Here is an 18,109-nt window from a genome sequence, read left to right on the forward strand (position 1 = left end):
TGACGATCCGTTCCGGCAAACTTGTAGAGAATTTCGCCAGGAGCGTCGTGGTGGTTTCGGTTTGTCGATCTGGCGTAAAACTAACCCGAAATCGAAGAGAGAGAGAGAGTTGTAGGAGAGAGAGAGAGAGAAAGTGAGATAGAAGAGAGACACGGCCAACAAATCCAAAAATTGGATTTCCTTCCAAAGCTTCTTAAAGAAGCTTGCTAATTTAATAATATATATATATATATATATATATATATATATATAATAAACCTAAAGTAAAGTAAAGAAGCTTTCATACCTTTTTATATATATATATATATATATACACACACACACACAAGTATATATATATATATATATATATATATATTTGTTCCTTATCATACTGTTTATTTTATTTATTAATTTAATTAATTAATTTTATTTTATTATTTTATTATTATTATTATTATAATATATATATATTTTTTTTCGGGTTACTACAAAAAAAACAGATCACATGCATGTTAAAAACATTCTATATGCACCATCTTACCATGTCAATTTACTATGAGTGAGTCAACCACATAGCTGCCATGAATTATTCAATTCACTTCTTTCCCATTTTTTTGTATATTACAGGACGTAATTTCGAAGAAGATGATTGGTTTGGGGAAGCAACTTAATGGCATGTACTACGTTGTACCTTCTGTGAAGTCTGCACCACCTTCCCTCTCTTTTACCTATCATGTTGATTCTACTGCAAACCTTCCATGGCACAAGTGGCTAGGGCATCCCTCCAAGGCACCTTCACAATTTTTTAGCCATGTTATTCCCTCATTTGTATTTGATCCTAAACATTCTTATAAAACTTGCCATTTGGCTAAACAAACACGGCTACCATTTTCTTCAAGTTCTATTCAAGCTTTACATTCATTTGATCTTATTCATTGAGATATTTGGGGACCCCTTCGTACTGCAACTCATATAGGGGCATATTATTTTTTTAACCATTATTCATGATTATACTCGATTCACGTGGATATTCTTAATGAAATTCAAATATGAAACGCAAGGATTACTAAAAACCTTAATCTCTTTTGTCAACACTCAGTTTTATTGCCAAGTTAAATGCATTCAAAGTGATAATGGCTCAAAATTCATCTCCGGCCAAGAAATCTTATTTTTCCAAACTTGGCATTTTATTTCAAAGCTCTTGCCCATCTACACCTCAACAAAATGGTGTAGTTAAACAAAAAATATCGACATCTTTTAAACATTGGCATGGCCTTAAAGAATTCATGCTAATATTCCCTTGCATTTTTTGGGGCAGAGTTTACTTACCCCTGCCTATCTTATAAATCGTCTTCCCACCCCTGTGTTGCAACATAAATTCGCATATGAAATGTTGTATAACAAATCACCTATCTACTCTTACTTGTGAGTTTTTGGTTGTCTTTTTTATGCAACCAATCTACAACCATCTCACAAATTTGACTCTCGTGCTAGAAAATGCATCTTTGTCGATTATCCTATAGACCAAAAAGCCTATCACTTATATGATCTCAACACTCAACAATTTTTTTCAAGTTATGATGTCATTTTTTCATGAATCAAAATTTCCTTTTCTTGCTCTAGAAAAATCACTAGAAAACATTGTTTCCCAACCTGCGATATCTAAATATATCATTGATTCACCTCCACTTGCAACTCCTCCTGTTTCTTCATCATCTGAAATCACTCCTACATCATCCTTTTCTTCTCCTTCTTCCTCTATATCTCCTACTACACCTCCTCAACGCAGAAGTGAACCTTTCAGAAAGCCATCTTGTAGAGATCTGGAAAAATTTAATTAATGAGAAAATAAAGAAAAGAAGAAAGAACATTTGAAATGGCAACACAGCAAGGACTCGTCGACGTGTGCTGGCCTCGTCAACGAGAAGATCCTGAGAGTCAGGATATTTCAGATTTAAAGGCTCATCGACAAACCCCTTGTTCTCGTTGACGAGTGTCCTTCTTTGACTCGTTGAAGAATACTTGTCAACTAGTACGGCTGGGACAGCAAGCTATAAATAGGCCTTAAGTCATTTATTTGTTAGAAAAATTTAAACATACTCTCTCTCTCTCTCTCTCTCTCTTAGGGTTGTGAACCCTCCCCCTTCTCTCTTCAATTTCTCTCTGATTTCAGCCCGATTCGACGATCAGACATCACCACGAGATTCTAGGGGCGATTCTCTGCAAGTTAATTGAAACAAATTCGTGTTTTGGGGTTCCTAAGCACCACTCCAAAGTTGAGGTAAGGGTGAAAAATGTGTTAACTGCTTAGAATTTAACTGATTAAATGAAGTATATGGGCCTAGGGATGTTTAAATGATTATAATGCAGGAGTTGAGCTGATTGAACTGGGAAAAATATGATTTCAGGGTTTTGAATTCCGAACGGGGCGTTGGTTTAGAGATCCTAGCAAACACCTTCTCAGTAAGCAGGTAAGGGGAATAAATTATAACAAATATTTTGGGAAATTAATTGGTTGATTAAAGTATGTGAAAATGAGCATATGGTATATAGTTTTGAAAACTAGGATATGGATATTTTTCCTATGATTATTATATTATGATTACCAGTCTAAAATTGTGTGGCATGAGTAATATGAAATAACCATTTTATACTGGGAATGAGCTTTACGCTAATATATATGATTTGCATTGAGAAATAATGATATGAGTTATACATATTTTTTATACAGAAATGAAAACATGAGTTATTGATATGTTTGATACAGATACAAAGATATGTTTTTTTTATAGAAAAGAGGATATATGTATTTATTCAGTAATGATGAAATGAGATTCATAGATACGTTTTTTATTGGGAAATGATGAAAATGTGTTATATAGATATGTTTTTAATGAGAAATGATGAAATATGATATACAGTTATGTTTCTATTGAGAAATGATGGTATATGAGAAATACGTATATGTTTTATACTGAAAATGATGATACGTGACATATACAGAGATGTTTTACACAAAAATGATGAAATGATAATTATAGTGAAATGATGAGAATTATACATACATGAAGAAATATAAATACAAAAATGTGGAAATGAGAACTCTAATGGACTAGAGTTATTCAAAGCACGGTACCGTTGCTAGCATTGTGTTAGTGCAACCACATGACTTGCATAGCGTGTGGAGAGGCAGTCGATTGGTCTTGTGAAGGGTTGTGTTACCCCCAAATGTCCGGACCAGGATTGGGTAGGCCAATTGTACTACAGACGCGTTTCCTATTTTGATCTAATCAAGTAGGCCAACCATGGTTAGGCCCAGCCTTTGGTTCGCACAACCCGGTCATGTGGGGCGAATACATGACGATGTGATTATCCTCAAGATGGTTTCTTATTACAGATGCAAAAATGAACCGCCTTAAGCTATATATGTGTAGTGTATTTTATACTGGTGGATGCTTATGAGCTAGAAATTGTTTATGAAAAGTGAAAAGTGAATAATAGCCATGAGTTACAGACGTGTAGTGTATTTTATACTGGTGGATACTCATGAGTTAGACTATAAAAATGAGATATGAAATGAGAAATGAATAGTCATGGGTTACAGACGCATTGTGCTATATGCTGGTGGATACCCATGGGGTAGAATGTGATTATGAATATGAGAAATGAAAAAGTACGTATATGATATAAGAAATGAATAAATATGTATATGATATGAGATATGAAAGCTTATGCATATGATTATGAAAATGATATGAAAGTTTATGATACTATGTTTTATATATATGATTATGAGTACATATCGATATATTTTCTCAGTTGTTATAATTATTTAAATGAATGTGATGATATATTAAAACTCATGTGCCATACACTGTCAATAATTTATTTTGTCTTACTTAGAGGTGTCTCACCCAAAATCTAAACATGTCAGGAAATCAAGACAGGCCAGCGGAAAGAGCTCTAAGGTAGAGAAGACTGTTGTGCCCTGGGATTCAGGGTAAGTGTTAAAGTTGGGGTATGCTGTGTAACCCTTAGAGTACCTATGAATTTTTGGGGATGTACATGTATATGTGTGTGGCGATTATAACACTCTAATATTGTATTGTATTTTGGATGGTATTGTATTTTGGACCTTGACACAGTATGTATTCTGCTGCATGGATAGTAGGTTTAATTGACTGATTACCCAGTACCCACTTTGGATCGGGTTATGTATGATATATGGTATAAGAGTTATTTTACAGATGATTGATTATTATTTCTATTTTAAAAAAATGGTAGAAAAATTAGGTCGTCACACATCTATCCTCCTTCACGATTTTCATTGTGGACAAGTTAGTACAATGTCATCAACTGCAACTTCAAAACAGGAATCTTTGACTAAGTAAGGTACTTAGGATCCTTTAAGTACCTATCTTTCTTATAATTTTTTGTCTTCTGATCATAAACACTTTTTTAATACCATTTTAAGTTTCCTAGAACCCACTTCATATGCTCAGGCTTTCTTAGATCCCAAATGGCAAGCAGCAATGCAACGTGAACTTGATGCTCTCACTACCCAAAAGACATGGTCCTTGGTTCCCTTGCCTATTGATCATTGCACCATTGGCAGCAAATGGGTTTATCGTATCAAGTACAATTCCAATGGTATGATTGAATGCTACAAAGCTCGATGAGTCGCTAAAGGATTTTCTCAACAAGAAGGCTTGGATTACATCGAAACATTTGCTCCTATTGCCAAGTTAACCATTGTTTGATGTGTTCTTATTGTTGTTGTTGCAAGGCATTGGTCATTGTATCAAATGGATGTGACCAATGCCTTTCTCCATGGTGATTTAATTAGAGGAAGAGGTTTCCTTGACTCCACCATCGAGTCTTTGTCGATAGGGGGAAAAACTCGTATGTCGACTACATAAGTCTCTTTATGGGCTTAAGCAAGCCCCTCGAAATTGGTTTTCAAAATTCTCTCATGCTATTAAGAAGGCTGGCTTTGTTCAATCACATTTAGATCATTCTTTGTTTGTGAAAACAAAAGGCTCATCTACAACTATGGTGTATATCTATGTAGATGACATAGTAATAACTGAAAATGATGCAACTATTATACAAAGTCTAAAATAATTTCTTCTTCGACAATTTCATATTAAAGATCTTGGTCTTCGCAAGTATTTTCTTGGGTTGGAAGTTGCAAGGTCCAAAGCAGGTACTGTTATCTCTTAACGAAAATATACTTTAGAGATCATAGATGATGTTAGATACTTCGGGTGCTCAACCATCAAACTTTCCCATGGAAATGAATCTAAACCTTACAGATTATCAAGGTCTTTTGCTACATGATCCAGCTCGTTATAGGAGGTTAGTTGGACAACTAATTTATCTCACGATTAGAAGACTAGACATCACATACTTTGTAACACCCCAACCCCGAGGGGGGGCCTGGGATATTAACTTTTTACCATTGATTTACAGCGGAAGCAAATAAACTCAATTATTATTAAACCAGAGCACTAATTATCCATATTACAATCATTTATTTCAAAAGAAGAAAAATTACATAAGCATAAATATCTGGCATCATACTTGTAACACCCCGACCCCGAGGGGCCTGGGATATTAACTCTTTACTACTGATTTACAGCGGAAGCAAATAAACTCGACTTTTATTCAAACCAGAGCGCTAATTATTCATGTTACAATCACTTATTTCAAATGAAGAAAATTACACAAACGTAAATATCTGAAATCATACTAATGTTTCTAAATAAATCTTTATTTTTCTAATCCCCACCCGCATGCTTGCTAAGCCTGATTTCCGACATGTCCTTCAGAGTTATCTGAAATAAAATATGATTGGGGTGAGACGACGCTCAGTAAGTAAATAAGATTATTATTAGTGTGTGGCCAAAATGAGCTTTTAAAGAATTTCGTAAAACAATATTTAATACTATAACTTCAAGACTGCTTTTAGAATAAACATAAATTTACAAATTCCTGCATAAAACTTTTGTCATCAATTTCAACAGTAAATTTTTATATTCATATACTATAACTGTTAAATTAAACTTTTAACTTTAAAACTGTAAAAATATTTAATGATAAACATACATATACTTTTCCTTATACGTTTTCCTTAGATCGTCATTTAAGCACCAAAATGATCCTTTTCACGTAAACTTACACTTTTCCTTCAAATCATTAGTAACTTTGTACACGTAATTAAATATGTATAAACATATATTATAAAAATCACCCTTAGGCCTGTTTGCCGTAAGTCATGTTTACCCCCATGACTGGGTTGTGCGGTCCGAAGACTGGACTTAGCTGGCTGGCCGACCAAACTAAATCAACGTACGTAAACTTTAAGTGAGATTTTCCTTATTAAGTCCTGGACTTAAACCAGGTGTGCACTCAGGAGAAATCCACTAACATAAATAACCACTCTGTAAACAGTGTGGGTGCACTCTGATCCGTATAAACTTTAAGCTGCGGTACCGAGCATCTGTAACTTTGAACTTTCGTTGCCATAAGGGGTTTGAAAATCATCTTATTATCATTTATGCAATTTAAAATAATATCGTGAAAATCTTATCTTTACTCATATTTACATAAAAAATGTAACGTAGAAATAAACTCATGCCACACAATTTTTGTGTTAAAAAAAATATATATAATTTTATTTTTGAATAGAAAGAAATGCTGAAAATTTACCCGAGGGGATTGGAACATTTCTTAACCCAAAAATAGATGCAAGTATATTAAAGGTAGAACTGGTATAATTAAATATGCGTAAAAATAAACTCATGGAAATTTTGTGGAACTAAGTAACATAATTAAAATTTACGTACAAAATAAGTTCGGGTATGAATTTAAAATAAAAAGAAACTAACATAATCAAAATTTACTTACCTTCTTCTTTTACCGTGTGCTACGAACACAATAGTTATCTTTAAGAAATGAGATCGGAAAAAGTGGGTGATTGAGAATTTATTCAAAAATTCTCTCTCCACCACAAATTCTTTCACTCACTAATCCTTCTCTTCCTTGGAAAATTGTTGTGAAAAATGAAGGTTGAGAGCTCCCTATTTATAGGAAAATTTTGGGGAAGAAATAGAATTTATAAAAATGTGGGGAGATGGGTGAAATTATAATTTTTTTAAAATTAAAGAATGGGCAAGGGATGGGCAAGGTATGGGTTGAGTATGGGATGGGGATGGAGGCCATGTGGGAGTGCTTGCCACCATTCCCACTAAATAAATTTTTAATTAACTACTTACCTAATTAATTAATCAATTAGTTAATTAATTATTTTATTATTTTATTATTTTTCTTAATCATTATTGTCATTATTATTATCATTGTTATTACTTATAAACTATTTTAAGTATTTATTTATTTTATTATTTATTTTTGAACAAGAATTAAATTTAAATTTTAAAAACTCATGTGGGCCCCACATGGTCTTGTGGGCCCCACACAACTTCGAGACCCGAATGGATCCTACGTAACTCGAATAACTCTTATACGATTTTATGCATCCTACATAGCTTTGAGACTTGTGAAAACCTCCATACGGCTTCGGGACTTATGTGGGCCCCACACAGTCTTGTGGGCCCCGCATAGGATACCTATATTATTATTATTTTATCATATATCTCTACAAATTATATCAGTTAAAACATTATTTTATGTACTTATTTACGTATATAAACAGTGTCTTGTGGCTCCGGGACTCATGTGGACCCCACATAGTATTGTGGGCCCCACATATGATACCTATATTATTATTATCTTATTATGTATTTCGACAAATTATGTTTGTCAAAACACTATTTTATGTATATATACTTATTTACGTGTACAAATAGTGTCTATCCTGTTTATCCTATGAAATTCCATTTTGACCAGGCCGACCTCCAGGGAGCGACTGAGCCGCAATGGTCTCTGAGCACTCGCTAAGACAAGGTCTTTCTTAGGCATCAAATATGGAATCAAGGATCCTACAGAAAAAATACTTATATATTGATATTAACTAAATGACCATTTTTATTATTTTATTATTATTGTACTTTAATCATATATATATATATATATATTTTTTTTTTTTTGGGTCATCACAATCTCCCCTCCTTATAAAAATTTCGTCCTCGAAATTTGCTAATTTAAAATGAGTACTGTATAATTGGGTTACACTATTAGAAAGAGTAAATTGATTAACGATTTAACTAAATCTTAGAATAGATTGAGGGTCAATTTAATGAAGTATTTTATTTTGGGAATTGAAATGTGAATCGTTGGTCTAATAGAGGTTGAAATGGAAAAGAAATTCAGAAGATGTGGAAAAAGATAATTATATATACATATATATCATACATGTCCTATAAATAAATAAAAAAATAATAATATACGAGATCTGGCCTTTAGAGCCTTAGATCAACGTCAACATCTATCGCAGTACTAGTGGTGTCACTGCTAACCGCCTGGGTTCTTTCTTGGTAGAATTGACCTCTTATAATGTCGCCGGCTTTGGTCGGAAAAAGGGAGAGGACGCCCATTTGTTCAGCGAAGGAGGAAGAGCTGCTCTCTTCCCGAGTTATTGGTGGCCCGTATATAAGTCTCATTGCGAATCGGATTTCCTTGAAGTGTCGAAGTAGGCCAGCATTATCCGAAACCCTTAGTGTGGTGACTGTGATATTGCCATTGTAAGGGATATGGCTCATTGGTGAGATATTAGTTGTAAGTTTCACAGGCGGAATATTCTCGATAGGGAAGAGGGTTGGAAGAATGGCAGGGGCACTGCTCGGGTCGGTAGTGGCGGAGGAGGTAATATGGAGAATTGATGGGGCAGTTGTTGAGATAGTGGCTTCTCCAACTGATCCCCGCCTACGCCTACGGTTCTCAAACCAAAAGCGTATATTTTTCGGCTCGATTGGACCATACTGTCGGAGTTGTGCTACAAGCAAGATAGTCTGCTCCACTGAAGGGAGTTCCCCTTGACTGCTGTGGAAGGCCTCCTCTAGAATCTCCAGCTGTGCCCTACTGGGTCTCCATCTTTGGTTCGACGATCTAGTGCTGCTCTCAGCAACTTCGGGAGTTGGGTGATTTGGCAACATTTTTGAGTAATGAGACAACCAAGAGAAAAGTTGGGAAGAACTAATCTCTTCAAACCGAAATGTGGTTGCTCAAGATGGTAGAAAACTGTGATGCTTAGAGTTTGAGGAGGGCGTACCCTTTTTATAAGGGAATGGCCGCGTGTTGTGGAAATCGAGAGAGAGTGACGTGTGTCACGGATATCGAGCAACGCATTTTGCACAAATCGAGAGAGAACGATAAGTGTCACGAGAATCAAGAGAGGGCGACGCGTGTCATGGATATCAATCAACGCATTTTGCACAAATCAAGGGATAACGATGTGTGTCGTGAGAACCGAGAGGGGGTGACGCGTGTCACAGATATCGATTAACGCGTTTTGCACAAATCGAGGGACAGCGACATGTGTCGCGGAAATTGAGCGAGTGACACGTATTGCAAAATTTGCAAACTCTTGGTTCTTTTTATGTTTTTACATCTTTATTAATGCTTTAACTATAATTAATTTCATCCTTAGATCACCACTTGGGTGGGTGGCCTAGTGGTAAGGAACCGGCCGTGCATCCATGTGATCGCGGGTTCGAGTCCCCACTACGCCCAAGTGGTCTCATGCCCTGACCTTGCTTCGGGGGTAAGTGAGCTATAGCCGATGATTTCCACCCATGAGGCCCCTTTTTTTTTTTTTTTTTTTATAACTACAAGAGTACCCCTTTTATATATATATTCCATTAACATTAGTATTATTATTATTATTATTATTATTATTATTATTATTATTATTAGATCAAATATATGTTAGGCATGTTTTGCCAATTGATGATTTGACATTGGTTAGTTATTTGAAAGAAATTAGTAAATTTTTATATTGCTTTCATAAAAAAATATACATGTATATTTTTTTTTTATATAGAAAATTTTAAGTTGTATTAACTTTTATAAATTTATACAAAATTAAAGGTTTCATCAAAATTTGTACTCCTAAATTAAACTTGGATACTTGATGGAAATTGAATATGTAATGAAAAAAAAAATAGATATATTTAACTTACACATGCTAAGGGATTATATATATATATTGAATTTAACTATATATAATATTTAAATTATATTTAATTCATTATAAATTAATACAAAATTAAAATTAAAGATTTTGCCAAAATATATTTTCCTAAATTAAGTTTGAATGTTCTGTTGATAACTAAATATGTGATGTAAAAAAAAGAAATACATATTCATATCCAACTTATACATGCAAAGAAATTTTGGGTAAATTCAGATTTCATAATAGACCGTTTGTTCATATCTATTTCTATGTGTAGCACTTCTAAATTCAGTAGGGTCTAATGGGTTATTTCTTATATATTTAGTGAAAATAACAACAGTGAAAATAATTAAATCTCACATATTATTATTATATTTATATATATAAAAATTTAAATTATTAATGCATTTGACAATTAATTATAAATCATTAATATGGGTACATGTTTCTACAAACATAAATAATATATTTAAATTAATTAACGTGTCTTCAATAATACTACTATTTTTCTTAGAGAATTTATAATTATTACCTGTCCTTGGGAGCCTTCACGTAAATCTCATTTCCTCCAATGCTACTATCTTTAGGATCTATTCTTAAATAATGATCAAATGTTATTTTAAAATCATAAATCTATTATTAACGCATAATAATATAACAAACTAAAATAAATATTCTAAACTACCCAATCCTACCCAAATCATATTTTATACCTATGCTCTGATAAAATTTATATATTAGATTATGCAGAACCTATATCCTATGCTCTGGTAAAATTATTTCTTTAAAGTCTACAGAACCTATAACCTATTGCTCTGATACCAAATGTAACACCCCGACCCCGAGGGGCCTGGGATATTAACTCTTTACTACTGATTACAGCGGAAGCAAATAAACTCGACTTTTATTCAAACCAGAGCGCTAATTATTCATGTTACAATCACTTATTTCAAATGAAGAAAATTACACAAACGTAAATATCTGAAATCATACTAATGTTTCTAAATAAATCTTTATTTTTCTAATCCCCACCCGCATGCTTGCTAAGCCTGATTTCCGACATGTCCTTCAGAGTTATCTGAAATAAAATATGATTGGGGTGAGACGACGCTCAGTAAGTAAATAAGATTATTATTAGTGTGTGGCCAAAATGAGCTTTTAAAGAATTTCGTAAAACAATATTTAATACTATAACTTCAAGACTGCTTTTAGAATAAACATAAATTTACAAATTCCTGCATAAAACTTTTGTCATCAATTTCAACAGTAAATTTTTATATTCATATACTATAACTGTTAAATTAAACTTTTAACTTTAAAACTGTAAAATATTTAATGATAAACATACATATACTTTTCCTTATACGTTTTCCTTAGATCGTCATTTAAGCACCAAAATGATCCTTTTCACGTAAACTTACACTTTTCCTTCAAATCATTAGTAACTTTGTACACGTAATTAAATATGTATAAACATATATTATAAAAATCACCCTTAGGCCTGTTTGCCGTAAGTCATGTTTACCCCCATGACTGGGTTGTGCGGTCCGAAGACTGGACTTAGCTGGCTGGCCGACCAAACTAAATCAACGTACGTAAACTTTAAGTGAGATTTTCCTTATTAAGTCCTGGACTTAAACCAGGTGTGCACTCAGGAGAAATCCACTAACATAAATAACCACTCTGTAAACAGTGTGGGTGCACTCTGATCCGTATAAACTTTAAGCTGCGGTACCGAGCATCTGTAACTTTGAACTTTCGTTGCCATAAGGGGTTTGAAAATCATCTTATTATCATTTATGCAATTTAAAATAATATCGTGAAAATCTTATCTTTACTCATATTTACATAAAAAATGTAACGTAGAAATAAACTCATGCCACACAATTTTTGTGTTAAAAAAAATATATATAATTTTATTTTTGAATAGAAAGAAATGCTGAAAATTTACCCGAGGGGATTGGAACATTTCTTAACCCAAAAATAGATGCAAGTATATTAAAGGTAGAACTGGTATAATTAAATATGCGTAAAAATAAACTCATGGAAATTTTGTGGAACTAAGTAACATAATTAAAATTTACGTACAAAATAAGTTCGGGTATGAATTTAAAATAAAAAGAAACTAACATAATCAAAATTTACTTACCTTCTTCTTTTACCGTGTGCTACGAACACAATAGTTATCTTTAAGAAATGAGATCGGAAAAAGTGGGTGATTGAGAATTTATTCAAAAATTCTCTCTCCACCACAAATTCTTTCACTCACTAATCCTTCTCTTCCTTGGAAAATTGTTGTGAAAAATGAAGGTTGAGAGCTCCCTATTTATAGGAAAATTTTGGGGAAGAAATAGAATTTATAAAAATGTGGGGAGATGGGTGAAATTATAATTTTTTTAAAATTAAAGAATGGGCAAGGGATGGGCAAGGTATGGGTTGAGTATGGGATGGGGATGGAGGCCATGTGGGAGTGCTTGCCACCATTCCCACTAAATAAATTTTTAATTAACTACTTACCTAATTAATTAATCAATTAGTTAATTAATTATTTTATTATTTTATTATTTTTCTTAATCATTATTGTCATTATTATTATCATTGTTATTACTTATAAACTATTTTAAGTATTTATTTATTTTATTATTTATTTTTGAACAAGAATTAAATTTAAATTTTAAAAACTCATGTGGGCCCCACATGGTCTTGTGGGCCCCACACAACTTCGAGACCCGAATGGATCCTACGTAACTCGAATAACTCTTATACGATTTTATGCATCCTACATAGCTTTGAGACTTGTGAAAACCTCCATACGGCTTCGGGACTTATGTGGGCCCCACACAGTCTTGTGGGCCCCGCATAGGATACCTATATTATTATTATTTTATCATATATCTCTACAAATTATATCAGTTAAAACATTATTTTATGTACTTATTTACGTATATAAACAGTGTCTTGTGGCTCCGGGACTCATGTGGACCCCACATAGTATTGTGGGCCCCACATATGATACCTATATTATTATTATCTTATTATGTATTTCGACAAATTATGTTTGTCAAAACACTATTTTATGTATATATACTTATTTACGTGTACAAATAGTGTCTATCATGTTTATCCTATGAAATTCCATTTTAACCAGGCCGACCTCCAGGGAGCGACTGAGCCGCAATGGTCTCTGAGCACTCGCTAAGACAAGGTCTTTCTTAAGCATCAAATATGGAATCAAGGATCCTACAGAAAAAATACTTATATATTGATATTAACTAAATGACCATTTTTATTATTTTATTATTATTGTACTTTAATCATATATATATATATATATATATATATTTTTTTTTTTGGGTCATCACAATACTAATATTTCTAAACAATCTTTATTTTTCTATCCCTACCCGCATGCTTGCTAAGCCTGATTTCCAAGATGCTCTTTAGAGTTATCTGAAATAAAAGTATGATTGGAGTGAGACGACGCTCAGTAAGTAAATAAGATTATTATTAGTGTGTGGCAAAAATGAGCTTTTTACAAATTTCGTAAAACAATATTTAACATTATAACTTCAAAACTGTCTCTAGAATAAATATAAATTTAAAAATTTCTACATAAAACTTTTACCATCAACTATAACAGTAAAATTTTATAATCATATACTATAACTGTTAAATTAAACTTTTAACTTTAAAACTGTATAAATATTTAATGATAAATATACATATACTTTTCTTTATACGTTTTCTTTAGATCGTCATTTAAGCACTAAAATGATCATTTTCATATAAACTTATACTTTTCCTTCAAATCATCAGTAACTTTGTACACGTAATTAAATATGTATAAACATATATTGTAAAATTCACCCTTAGGCCTGTTTGTCGTAAGTCATGTTTACCCCCATGACTGGGTTGTGCGGTCTGAAGACTGGACTTAGCTGGCTGGCCGACCAAACTAAATCAACGTACGTAAACTTTAAGTGAGATTTTCCTTATTAAGTCCTGGTCCGAAACTAGGTGTGCACTCAGGAGAAATCCACTAACATAAATAACCACTCTGTAAACAGTGTGAGTGCACTTTGATCAGTATAAACTTATGCTGCGGTACCGAGCATCTGTAACTTTGAACTTTTGTTGCCATAAGGGGTTTTAAAATCATCTTATTATAATTTATGCAATTTAAAATAATATCGTGAAAATCTCATCTTTACTCATATTTTCATAAAAAATGTAACGTAGAAATAAACTCATGCCACACAATTTTTGTGTTAAAAATATATATAATTTTATTTTTGAATAGAAATAAATCCTGAAAATTTACCCGAGGAGATTAGAATATTTCTTAACTCAAAAATAGATGCAAGTATATTCAAGATAGAACTGGTATAATTAAATACGCGTAAAAATAAACTCATGAAAATTTTGTAGAACTAATTAACATAATTGAAATTTACTTATAAAATAAACTCGGCTATGAATTTTAAATTAAAAAAAAAACTAACATAATCAAAATTTACTTACCTTCTTCTTTTATCGCGTGCTACAAATATAATAACTATCTTTAAGAAATGATATCGGAAAGAGTGGGTGAGTGAGAACTTACTCAAAATTCTCTCTCCACCACAAATTCTTTCACTCACTAATCCTTCTATTCCTTAAAAAAATTGTTGTGAAAAATGAAGGTTGAGAGCTTCTTATTTATAGGAAAATTTTGGGAAAGAAATGAAATTTATATAAGTGTGGGGAGATAGGTGAAATTATAATTTTTTTAAAATTAAAGAATGGACAAGGGATGGGCAAGGTATGGGTTGAGTATGGGATGGGGATGGAGGCCATGTGGGAGTGCTTGCCACCATTCCCATTAAATAAATTTTTAATTAATCACTTACCTAATTAATTAATCAATTAGTTAATTAATTATTTTATTATTTTTCTTAATCATTATTATCATTATTATTAATTTTGAACCATTTTTAGTATTTATTTATTTTTGAATAAGAATTAAATTTGAATTTTGAAAACTCATGTGGGCCCCACATGGTCTTGTGGGCCCCACACAACTTCGAGACCCAAATGGATCCTACGTAACTCGAATAACTCTCATATGATTTTATGCATCCTACATAGTTTTGAGACTCGTGTAAACCTCCATACAGCTTCGGGACTCATGTGGGCCCCACACAGTCTTGTGGGCCCCGCATAGGATACCTATATTATTATTATTTTATCATATATTTCTACAAATTATATCAGTCAAAATATTATTTTATGTACTTATTTACGTATATAAACAGTGTCTTGTGGCTTCGGGACTCATGTGGACCCCACATAGTCTTGTGGGCCCCACATATGATACCTATATTATTATCATCTTATTATGTATTTCTACAAATTATGTCTGTAAAACACTATTTTATGTATATATACTTATTTACGTGTACAAACAGTGTCTATCCTATTCATCCTATGAAATTCCATTTTGACTAGGCCGACCTCCAGGGAGCGACTGAGCCGCAATGGTCTCTGAGCACTCGCTTAGAAAAGGTCTTTCTTAGACATCAAACATGGAATTAAGGATCCTACAGAAAAAAAATACTTCTATATTGATATTAACTTAATGACCATTTTTTTTATTTTATTATTATTGTGCTTTAATCGTATATATATTTTTGGGTTATCACATTCTCCCCTCCTTATAAAAATTTCGTCCTCGAAATTTGCTAATTTAAAATGAGTACTGTATAATTGGTTGCGCTATTAGAAAGAGTAAATTGATTAACGATTTAACTAAGTCTTAGAATAGATTGAAGGTCAATTTGACGAAATATTTTATTTTGAGAATTGAAGTGTGAATCGTTGGTCTAATAGGGGTTGAAATGGAAAAGAAATTCAGAAGATGTAGAAAAAGATAATTATTTATATATATTATACATGTTCTAGAAATTAAAAATATACGAGATCTGGCCTTTAGAGCCTTAGATCAACGTCAACATCTATCGCAGTACTAGCGGTGTCACTGCTAACTGCCTGGGTTCTTTCTTGGCAGAGTTGACCTCTTATAATGTCGCCGGCTTGGGTCAGAAAAAGGGAGAGAATGCCCGTTTGTTTGGCGAAGGAGGAAGAGCTGCCCTCTTCCCGAGTTATTAATGGCCCGTATATGAGTCTCAAAGCGCATCGGATTTCCTTGCAATGGTGAAGTAGGCCAGCATTATCCGAAACCCTTAGTGTGGTGACTGCGATATTGCCATTGTAAGGGATATGGCTCATTGGTGAGATATTAGTTGTAAGTTTCATAGTCGGAATATTCTCGATAGGGAAGAGGGTTGGAAGAATGGCAGGGGCACTGCTCGGGTCGGTAGTGGCGGAGGAGGTAATATGGAGAATTGATGGGGCAGTAGTTGAGATAGTGGCTTCTCCAACTGATCCCCGCCTACACCTACGGTTCTCAAACCAAAAGCGTATATTTCTCGGCTCGATTGGACCATACCGTCGGAGTTGTGCTGCAAGTAAGATAGTCTGCTCCACTGAAGGGAGTTCCCCTTGACTGTTGTGGAAGGCCTCCTCTAGAATCTCCAGCTGTGCCTTACGGGGTTTCCATCTTTGAATCGACGATCCAGTGCTGCTCTCAGCATCTTAGGGAGTTGGGTGATTTGGAAACATTTTCGAGTAATGAGACAACTAAGAGACAAGTTGAGAAGAGCTAATCACTGCAAACCGAAATGTGATTGTTTAAGATGATAGAAAGTTGTGATGCTTAGAGCTTGAGAAGGATAGACCCTTTTTATAGGGGAGTGGCCGCGTGTTGTGGAAATCGAGAGAATGCGACGTGTGCTGCGAGAATCGAGGGAGAGCGACGTGTGTCACGAATATTGAGCAACGCATTTTGCACAAATCGAGGGAGAACGACGTGTGTCGTGAGAATTGAGAGAGGGCGACGCGTGTTACGGATATTGAGCACGCGTTTTGCACAAATCGAGGGAGAACGATGTGTGTCACGAAAATCGAGATAGCGACGAGTGTCACAAACAACGCGTTTTGCAAAAATCGAGGGAGAACGATATGTGTTGCAAAAATCGAGAGAGAAAGCGACGCGTGCCTTGAGTGATGCATTTTTTCAAAAATCGAGTGAGAGCGATATGTGTCGCGGAAATCGAACGAGCGACACGTATTGCAAAATTTGCGGACTCAAGTTTTTTTTCGTTTCTATATCTTTATTAATGCTTTAACTATAATTAATTTCATCCTTATGTCACTACTTGGGTGGGTGGCTTAGTGGTAAGGAACCGACCGTGCATCCATGTGATCGCGGGTTCGAGTCCCCACTACGCCCAAGTGGTCTTATGCCCTGGCCTTGCTTCGGGGGTAAGTGAGCTATAGCCGATGATTTCCACTCATGAGGCCCTTTTTTTTTTTTTTTTTATAGAAAAATTTAAGTTGTATTAACTTTTATAAATTTATACAAAATTTAAGATTTTGTCAAAATTTGTACTCCTAAATCAAACTTTGATACTTGATGGAAATTGAATATGCAATGGAAAAAAACAAAAATAGATATACATATTTAACTTGCACATGCTAAGGGATTTTTTTTTTTTGAATTTAAATATAATAAGTAATATTTAAATGATATTTAATTCCTTATATACTAATACAAAATAAAAATTAAAGATTTTGTCAAAATATATATTCCTAAATTAAGCTTGAATGTTTTATTGATAACTGAATATGTAATGTAAAAATACATATTCATATCCAACTTATACATGTAAAAAATTTTTGGGTAAATTCAGATTTCATAATAGACCGTTTGTTCATATCTATTTGTATGTGTAGCACTGCTAAATTCAGTAGGGTCTAATGGGTTATTTCTTATATATTTAGTGAAAATAATTAAATCTCAGATATTATTATTATATTTATATATAAAAAAAATTTAAATTATTAATGCATTTGACAATTAATTATGAATCATCAATATGGGCACGTGTTTCTACA

This window comes from Malania oleifera, chromosome 9, assembly GCF_029873635.1.
Source record: "Malania oleifera isolate guangnan ecotype guangnan chromosome 9, ASM2987363v1, whole genome shotgun sequence".
NCBI classification, from domain to species: Eukaryota; Viridiplantae; Streptophyta; class Magnoliopsida; order Santalales; family Ximeniaceae; genus Malania; species Malania oleifera.